This window comes from Rattus norvegicus, chromosome 5 (assembly GCF_036323735.1).
Source record: "Rattus norvegicus strain BN/NHsdMcwi chromosome 5, GRCr8, whole genome shotgun sequence".
NCBI classification, from domain to species: domain Eukaryota; kingdom Metazoa; phylum Chordata; class Mammalia; order Rodentia; family Muridae; genus Rattus; species Rattus norvegicus.
In genome coordinates, this window is record NC_086023.1 from 64184830 (window position 1) to 64191212 (window position 6383).

The 6383-nt window shown below is 48.7% G+C and overlaps 1 long non-coding RNA gene across 3 annotated transcripts; it reads right to left on the bottom strand.

Annotated features, from left to right (window-relative positions):
• Positions 1–3131: 3131 nt before the first annotated feature.
• On the bottom strand, positions 3132–5987 carry LOC120103148 (uncharacterized). 3 transcript variants are annotated; one of them, XR_005505255.2, is made up of 4 exons: positions 5695–5987; positions 4851–5395; positions 3777–4007; positions 3132–3654 (listed from the first exon to the last, which is right to left on the bottom strand). It is a non-coding gene; the product is annotated as an uncharacterized LOC120103148 (long non-coding RNA). The 3 variants fall into 3 exon arrangements; XR_005505256.2 differs by having other exon boundaries at positions 3134–3654; positions 4851–5304; XR_005505257.2 differs by having other exon boundaries at positions 3136–3654; positions 4851–5149.
• Between the last annotated feature and the right edge of the window lie 396 nt (positions 5988–6383).

A 6383-nucleotide genomic window follows, 5' to 3' on the forward strand; every position in this document is an offset into this window, starting at 1 on the left:
GAATGTTCCAAACAGAGCAGGGACTTTTACTTCTGAAACTCTTAGGGACCAACTTCCTTACAAAGTAGGTAGTGCTTGAACACAAATAGAAAATGCAAGTGCAGGGTGGGTTTTTGTTTTTTGTTTCTCAGCTTGACACAGCTAGAGTCATCTGAGAGGACAGAACCTTAACTGAGAAAATGGCTCCATCAGATTAGCCTCTGGGCAAGTCTTGGGGGGCGGCATTTTCTTCATTTCTAATTGATGGGAGAGAACCTATCCCATTGTAGGTTTTGCTGTCCCCAGATGGGTGGTCTTAGGTTGTATAAAACACCAGAGTGAGCGAGTCTAGGGGAGCAAGCCAGTAAGCAGCACCTCCATGTTCTTTGCTTCAGTGCCTGCCTCCGGGATCCTGCCTGGAGTGCCTGCTCTGGCTTCCCTCAGTGATGGGCTGTAGGCTATAAGCTGAAATGAACCCTTTCCTCCCCAAGGTGCCTCTGGTCACCGCAGACTAGGACAGCAGGTGAACAGGAGCTGAGGGACTTTGGAGATGGAACAACAATTACAGGAATGACTGATTGGCCGCCCACCCTGAGCCTTAAGTTGACCATGGCGATCAGTGTGGCAGGGCTGAGGAGGGAGGGGAAAGGGTTCTTGTAGGTATAGATGAACAAAAGAAACCAAGTTCAGAACTCAGAGGGTGTGCAGGGGAGCAATAGCAGCCCATGTTGGGGGAAAGTATGATGGGATTTCTAGAAGAGGGCCCTGCTTCACTGTGGAGGAAGTCCCTGAACTGTACCGGGAAGGTTCACTCCTGTCTTGTTCCCCAAAGAATAGTGTGGGTGATGACAAGGGCCAAATGACCCCAGGGAAAGGCCGGTTAGAATGGTTTCCCAAAGGCTTCACAGTGGGCAGCACTTCAGTAGTCTCACCTTTGGGACCCCACAGGATCCAGGTTCTGGCTTTCTGCCCAGGAGGCTAAGAAATGTGATCCCTCAGTACCCAGTGGTCTAGTTTTCCAATGCTGCTGTCCGTAACCTGGAGAGCAAGTTTCCAAAGGGAAAGAAAAGTTGGATTGTTGAAGATATCAGATGCCCCTGTGTTAGGCTCTGGGGCTCAGTAGCCAGGTCACACGGAAGCTCCTCCCCTAATCAGTGGTCAGCTTGCCAAGTCACAGCCAGAAAAATAATCAGGAAAGGAAGCCCACATCCAGTGGCTCATGTATTCATGTCCCGTAGGTGGATCTAAAGCTGTAGTTTGAGAATTAGAACTATAATTGGTTTGCTTGGTAAATTTGGATTAAGACAAGGGGGGACTATTGAAAGAATGTTTTGAGGTATCCGGCTTACATCTCTATAATGGGAAGGTACTCAGCTCAGAATCTCCTCAGCTACCACCCTCAGAACGCAGCCACTCTGTGATGGGATCTGCTGAGCATGGCTTATCTGACCACCTCACACTCTCATGGCTACTTGGCCTCCTTCAGATTTCACTGTTTCTCCAGTCTAAGGACTACTGTTTCTTTAAGGAGACTTAGCCGATCTCTGCTCTAATCCATTACGTGTTGATGCCCTAGTTTGACTCTCAGAGGACAATCTCATTTCTAATTCTTACAGAATCACTCACTGATGCTAACTGCTAACACTTTACAGTCTGGAGATTCTGGGGCCCTCTGAGCCCCAGGTGGCTTAGGACAATCTTACTTAACACTGTCAGAATTTTATAAACTTTGCTGATCATATATCCCATTCCATTCATTTGTTTCTTTGTAATTAAAACGCTCATATCTGTTATTTTATCCTAGCTCCTCCCCCTCCCCCTCCTCCCCCTCCTTCTTTTTGAGACAGGCCTAGAACTCTCTATGTAGACTAGGCTCAGAGTGTTGAAACTTGGCATACAGACTATTACAGAGGTTAGGGCTTGATTAGCAGGGTGCAGTCCTACCCCTGTCTCTAGGACTTCAGAAGGCAGCTAGGCCAGTAGGAACAAAAATCAAATCCTGGACCAGAGAGAGCATCTATTCCACCTGTGAGACCATGGGAAGAGGGTTGTTATGTGAGGTGTCATTTGGTGTAATAACAGCACCCGGGGAGGTAGAAGGATCATGAGTTCAAGGCCAGCCTGAGCTAAATAAAGAGACCCTATTAGAAAGTGAAAGCGAGAGAGCAATGGAGAGGGAGAGAGGGAAGAGAGGGAGGGAGACAGAGACACAGAGAGAGAGGGGGGGGAGAGACAGGGAGAGAGGGAGAGAGGGAGAGAGGGAGGGAGACAGAGACACAGAGAGAGAGAGGGGGGAGAGACAGGGAGAGAGGGAGAGAGGGAGGGAGACAGAGACACAGAGAGAGGGGGGAGAGACAGGGAGACAGGGAGAGAGGGAGAGAGGGAGAGAGGGAGAGAGGGAGAGAGGGAGAGAGGGAGAGAGGGAGAGAGGGAGAGAGGGAGAGAGGGAGAGAGGGAGAGAGGGAGGGAGACAGAGACACAGAGAGAGAGGGGGAGAGACAGGGAGAGAGGGAGAGAGGGAGAGAGGGAGAGAGGGAGAGAGGGAGAGAGGGAGAGAGGGAGAGAGGGAGAGAGGGAGAGAGGGAGAGAGGGAGGGAGACAGAGACACAGAGAGAGGGGGGAGAGACAGGGAGAGAGGGAGAGAGGGAGAGAGGGAGAGAGGGAGAGAGGGAGAGAGGGAGAGAGGGAGGGAGACAGAGACACAGAGAGAGAGGGGGAGAGACAGGGAGAGAGGGAGAGACGGAGAGAGGGAGGGAGACAGAGACACAGAGAGAGAGGGGGGGAGAGACAGGGAGAGAGGGAGAGAGGGAGAGAGGGAGAGAGGGAGAGAGGGAGAGAGGTTGTCCTGAAGTACAGTAGCATGGACCTGCATGGAATGTAAGCCTGACTGACTCTCAGACCCAGAGGTCTACCAGCTAACCACTTCTGGATAAATCAGAACATCATATTGCTGACCCCAAACAGCACAGGCATAGGTAGGTCATTACCAAACACCCACACTGCACCCACCAATGCAGGGCTACAAACCTTACTTTGCTTGCAACAAGCTTGGGGATTTCCTACCTTTAACCAGAACTCTTAAATGTTTAGTAGCATAGTGAGGCCTGCCATGCGTGATGGGATTGGGTTTTTGAGGAAGGAGAGTTTCAAGAATAAAAAACCAAGATATTGCTATGGTGCTGGGCTCACCCTCAGTAACTTAGTGACTCCAAGAAGAAGAAAATGATGCTGCAATTTGAACCAGTTTTTTTTTTTTATTTGCACTCATTTTATGCTAAATTTGTTCTGGTGCCAAAAGCTTTTGTTCTGCAGTTTCCCCTGGGATGTGGTTTGCTTCAGTGCAGTCTCCTCGTTAGGGACAGTTTGTTTTCGTTGAGGTCATCTTGATGAGGCAGGGGAGCTCACTGGTGGGTTAACTGGATGCTGTGTCTTAAGTTCGACAATGCACTGTGGATGTTTAGCTCACCCGGAGATGTTCAGTGACTCAAGAATCAGCATCCCCCTCTGTGTTTTCAGTCACGGACCACTCTTTGGTCCAGTCTCACTGCTCCTACTAACCCCACCATTGTGCCTCTGGAATAGCTCAAGGTGGATTTTTAAAGTGACATCATTTAGATACTTGGTGGCTTTTCAGATGTGCACTCTCTTGATGGCCTAGGTAGTTCCACAGACATCCTTAAAACAAAAGAAACATGAAGGTTTGAACCTCTTCATTGGCATACTTTTGTGATGTTATAGGGTTTTTCTAGTTCAACAGAGCCGTGAACCTTTTCCACAGGTCACCCCAGGTCACTTACAGGAAGAAGTCAAACCATCCGATCCTGGTGGTCAGTATGAGAACACAAGGCACTCTGGACTTAGGAGGTAGCGGAGGGCTGCATTTAACAATGTGGTAGTGAGGGCTGGAGAGATGGCTCAGTGGTTAGGAGCAATGACTGTTCTTCCAGAGGTCCCGAGTTCAAATCCCAGCATCCACATGGTGGCTCACAACCATCTGTAATGGGATCCGATGCCCTCTTCAGATGTGTCTGAAAAACAAACAAACAACCCAATGTGGTAGTGAGCCTCCTGGATTCAAATTCAGCCACCACCGCCTGTCTACTGTGAGGAGTGGGGTAGGTCTTACTTGTAAATAGGGACAATGATGGAACTCGCTCTACTGGGTTGTTGTGGAGACCAAACCTGCTAACTAGTGAACAGTGCTTAGAAAATATGCTAACCAGTGTGGGGGCAGCGCGGTCCACACATAGGAAATGCTCAGAGAAATTGGCCATTATCTTGATTAAGTTGAAGTCATATTTTGATTGGATTCAGGAAGCATCGCATCCTCAGTAACTTCGTAATTCTAAGCTTCTTTTCTGAGCTGAATATATCATCTTAACCACGTTTTCACGTTTTAAATGTTCATTTTATTTATTATTATTACTGTGTATGTATGTGTGTATTTTTGACGTGTGTGTGTGAGTGTGTGTGTGTGTGTGTGTGTGTGTGTGTGTGTGTGTGTTAAAGGGCAACTTTAGGAGGCGGATCTCTCCTTCCACTCTGACTCTGAAGACTGCACTCAGGTCACAAGGTTTGCATGCCAAGCCCTTTTCCCCATTGAGCCATCTTGCCAGCGCCATCTTAACTCACAGATCCCAACCTGATCACCAAGATACCTCAGCAGGTATAGGTGCCTGCTGACAATCCTACCTGAGTTCAACTTTTGGAAGCCCACATAGCAGAAGGAGAGACTCCTGAAAGTTGTCCTCTAACTTACACACACACACACACACACACACACACACACACACGGGGTGGGGGCAGTGTGCATGAGCACAAATAAATACAATTTAGTAAAGATCCTTTCTTACACACAGATCAGACCTCACCTAGAACCCTTGGTCACACTTGGGCAGTCCATGCAGTTCATGCTTCCCCGCCAGCCCTTCCTAGAAGTCCTTGACTGGAGGGACCTGAGTTCACTGGACAGTTGCTCTATAATGGGTTCCAGAAGACCTCTGGCTTTAGAACTCCCCAGAAGGGCCCCTTCTTTGCATGCCTTGGAGCTTGGCGTGTTCTGGAATCTTCTCAGCTTGTGGGTGATGCTCCAGATGATTGAGCTGGTAGGACAGGGTGGGGCCGCCCTCGCCGACTCCAGGAAGGAAACCAAGTCTGTCCGTACTGACAGCTGCAGCCGGATGGAAATGGCACATGAGGCAACAGAGGCCTCTTCTAAGTAGTCACATAATGCCTGGTAATGACAGGCTTGGGCAGGGTTGTCCGTCCTGTGACTTGAACTTGGATGACTTAGGGGACAGGGGTCAAACGGCAAGAATCAGACACCTGCAAAGCATACGCTCATACTTGTGATTCCTTAATGTGCTTTCTTTCTCACAAACATTTATGAAACCCAGGCAGGAAATAGCACAGTGTACTACATACAGGAGACAGAGAGAAACAACAGTCAGTCCCTACTGCTGCTTTTCATAGTTGGGGACATTCCCCTTCCACCCGGATAACTGAGATGGCCCCTCACTAGTCTCCCTGCTGTGTTCCCAGTCACAATCCATGCAAAACAGAGTCGGGCATGTAAGTCACCCAGTTGTTGCTCCCACAGCCCACACAATACATTACCAGGATCAACAACCCCATTATCCACCAGAACGAGTCTTTGTGGGGTTTCCTCGTGTTCTGTCATATCATGGATCCCATACACCAACCCTGATGCTCTACCTCAAGCTCCCTCGATCAGTCTGACTCCTTCCCCAGCTTCTTGCCTTCTCCAGTCTTCCAGGAAGCTGAACGAGGGTTTATTTAGTCACTGACTACAGGAACCTTGCTCAAATCTCATCTGGAATGCCACTCTTCCCCGTGCCTCCTCTGAGGGCTGTATCTATGCCTACAGTCTCCTACCCTGTACCATTCAATCATGTCTTCTGTGCCACAGCTCCCTGCCTGTTTCCTCCAAGGAACTGGTTCTGGGATTGATTGGCTTTGCTTTGTCGTTGGCCTTCCACACAGCTCAGCCTAGCACAGTACTTATGCGAAGTGAATTATACTGAATGGAATGGAGGAGATAAACCTAGGCCAAGGTGACTAATGCGGCTACAATGTCACCAGGGTTCTCGGCAGAGATCCAGAATGAATTATAATTCAAGTTGGAGTGGGGATAAAATTCATTCCAAGAAGGGAAGACTAGGAAAGGCTTCATTTTTTTTTCTTGAGCAAATGTTTTCTGCCCCTCACTTCTGTCCCTTGTATTCCTTCCTTTACTTGCAGCTTTGTGCTATCCATAACCCAGTATTGCAATCAAACGCTAATGTATGTACACACACATGCATGTATGTATTTATAAATGAAGTATCAATATGTTGTCCAGGTTGGCCTCGCACTCCTAGGACCAACCGATCTTCCTGCCTTAG